This window comes from Accipiter gentilis, chromosome 25 (genome assembly GCF_929443795.1).
Source record: "Accipiter gentilis chromosome 25, bAccGen1.1, whole genome shotgun sequence".
Classification (NCBI taxonomy): domain Eukaryota; kingdom Metazoa; phylum Chordata; class Aves; order Accipitriformes; family Accipitridae; genus Astur; species Astur gentilis.
The window spans coordinates 4,369,165-4,372,693 of NC_064904.1; positions in this window are offsets into that span (position 1 = coordinate 4,369,165).

The window sequence follows — 3,529 nt, forward strand, 5'->3', positions numbered from 1 at the left end:
CTAAGTTCCAAATTCCAATGCCTTTAAAGGTGGAAATACTTTGGATTTGGTGATAATCTTCTTTTTTTTTTCCCTGAAGTGCAGTTAAACTATTTCTATTATAAATGTAATGCATTTGAAGTTAATTGGTGGTAGGGAGCATCCTGAGGCAAAAACTTCAAAACCATAGATCCTCCAACTCCTTGTCTCATTCCATACACCCACCCCCCAAAAAAAAATTCTGGAATAAACAACTAGAACTTTCATTTATCTTTATGGGGAGAGAAGAATGTAATACATAGACATGAATGGTGTATTCAGATCTGTGTCTGGCAGCAACCAGTGTAAGATGCCTTAGAGAAGACTGCCTAAATTCTATTAATGGATAGCTATGAAATAATCTGCTTATCTGGGAATCTTCTCTTTAATATCTTTCACTTAGAATGTAGCTTATGTCCAGAAACAGTACAGTTTATATTGCTTAGAAAATTGTCATGTCTAATATTGAATGGTCCTGTTCAGATAGATGTTACTATCTTACTTTGTTCTGTGTAAAAGAAATCATGCATTGAAGTTTCTTGGGTTGAGTGTAACATTTTAAACATCTACACGAAGTGTGTAAGAGAAAAGCAGTGGAGAATAAGGCCAGTGCTATTAAAACTGGGATGTTTCTGTGGAAAATGTTCCTGATCAAAGCTCTGCAACATCTTAAGCACTGAACCATCTTCACCATCTTCACTCTCATTATATGATAGTCTAGCTGGCCCAGAAAAGTGTACACACATACACACTCTACGGGTAATTTAGAGGCTGAAAGGCTGATGCTGTAGTGTGAGACACTCCAAGGCAGCACAATATTGGTTTGCAAAATTGTATATGGCAAAGACACTCACAATGTTGGTGTGCTCCACTTGGTCTGCCATCAGCACTTGGTTTCAAGCAAGTGTTCTCTGCTTTGGCTCTTGTTCTAAAAAGTTCTTGGTAAAAATACTTGTAGTTCAATACTGTGTTATTTGTTCTGTGCTATAAAGTCTCCTTATATTACTGCTCTAACTACACACACAATTCCAGGTTTTGCTCATGTGTAATGAAATTGGCAGATGATTAATATTAAGTTGAACAAGGAGAATTTAAGCTCATTTGACAGTCTCTGGGAAAGACATACTGTTATGTGTTTCCCCTGAGCCCCAGCAACTATATAGTCATTGCTTACCACTTCAGCTTCCCAGTTTTAACATGCGGGAAGGGGGAGGGTTTGGCACTTGTTCATTAAAATTTAATCCCATGTTTGCAGTATGTCATAGTTTACTGTAGGCAAAATGAGGAGTGAGAAGTGTTAATGAGTATCATTAGTGTTACAGGCTATTACTCTGGACTTCTACTCCTTAATTTTACACCAGGGGTTCCCAAATTGTCTTTGCTATGTACCATCACAAACAGGAGCTCTGTGGTGTAGGGCAAGCTATGTACCATTGTGAAGTGTTCTGCACACTATTAATGTTACATGCACAGCTCCTTGTGCAGTATAAACTTGGCACTCCAAAACTGTACTAGGATACTGTTAGATAATGTAATCTAATTTAAAGATATTTGGCTAAGTTCCAAACCCCTAAGTTTAAGGAATTCAGTTACATAAAGTACTAGCTATGTTTCTGAAGCTGGAGGGAGGAAAATTAGGTTCAAAATTTATTCCATTTAATCAGTAAGCTGCTGTGAAGCTTTGCAATCATTTATCTGACCTAATCATTCATCTAATTATGGTAATCACTCCTGACATCTGATGCACACATTTTGTTGTATTCAAATGAAAGTATAAAATAATGGGTTTAGAATTATTTCTGCAATGCAGGTCTGTCCTGTTTGAGCAACAATTACATTTACTCTCAACAAGACAGAAAACCTCATGATGCCATTTCCAGAGAACTTAGGGTGAGAGAGCCACAGTCTAACCCTTCTCAATGCTTCTGCCCTCAGCTCCTGATGCTTCTGCCATGTGCTATTCAGAAACATCCCATGACATCTGTAGCACTCAGCCCAGAAAAGGGAGTATTAACTCTGACCTCTTCACGGGTGAAAATGTGGAATTTTACCAAGCCCCTTTTCCTGCATTTTGATGGTGAATCGTGTCTCTGACACAGTTTTCAGTCAGTTCTGATTCACCTTTAAGCAGTTTCATTTGGGTCACATTTTCCTAGATTGCTCATGAACATATTGTGGAAAGATGGTATCAGAGCTTCGCAAAGATGTATGGTGTCTACCTTTTCACCCTTCTACAAGAGGTCCCCTCTTGTAGAAAGGAATTACCCTGATTTGCCATAATTTGTTGTTGACATACCCATGTAGGTATGCTTCCTCTGCTTGGACCCCATGGCTGGGCCTACCCTTTGTTTTTATAAGTACTTATAGACAGTTCGGATGTGTATTTGCTGAGATAAGGCTCTGACTGTGGCTATTGAACTCTTCCAAAACTCATATAAAATAAAAAATTGTAGCCTAATGCACCTGAATAAGGAGACAAAATCATGATCAGATAACCGAGAATTTCTAACAGTTCTGTCCTTGGCTTAGCAGTTTCAGTAGGTATTCAATTAGATATTCTTAAGTGGAACTTGCATTAGACATTCTCTTTTAAAAGATACTCCAAGACACAAAAAGTGGGAAAATTTTCTTAACATTTACAATGTGATGCCTCTTCCATGATTTTTTGTAATTTGTCTCAAGAAAATTAGAAGAATATTAGGAAAAAGGTATGTTCTCTTCTCGCAGTTCTTCACGGGCTGCCTAATAAAAATACTTGCAAGTTACACTAAGAGTAAGTATTATTTTCTCTGAACAGAGTATTAGCCCAGACTTTCCTATTTACAAGTTAACCAGACAGCCTAGGTGAGATGAAGATTACATTAGTAAAAGCATTAACAAATCAAGCCAAAATGGGACCAATCACTTGTACATACCAAAGCAGGTGTGTTTTGTAAACTGAGCTTATAGTGAAGAATGTGAAAGTTGAATCTTCTGTTGACACTTCGTATCCAGATCTTTACCAGTGAGGTAGCTTAGTACAGAGCTTAGAAAGACTGTCTTAAAGTGTGTACTGTTAAGATTAACTGGAAAATTAGTTAAATCTCTGTGCAGTTATGAGAAACTCTTTGGAGTTTGGGGGGCTCCATTTTAGGGCCAGTGTTCTTTAATGTTTTTATAAATTATCTGGACACAGGAATCAAATGTACATTAAGTAAGTTTGCTGATGATACTAAACTAGGAGGAGCTGTAGACTCCCTCAAGTGTAGAGAGGCCTTACAGAGAGATCTGGATAGACTAGAGAGCTGGGCAATCATCAGCCATATGAAATTTAGCTGGATTCTGCACCTGGGATGGGGTAATCCTGTTTATACATACAAACTGGGGGACGAGAGGCTGGAAAGCAGCCCCACGGAAAGAGATCTGGGGGTTTGGGTTGATGGCAAGTTGAATATGAGTCAACAGTGTGCCCTGGCAGCCAAAAGGGCCAACCGTGTCCTGGGGTGCATCCAGCACAGCATAGCTCGCAGGT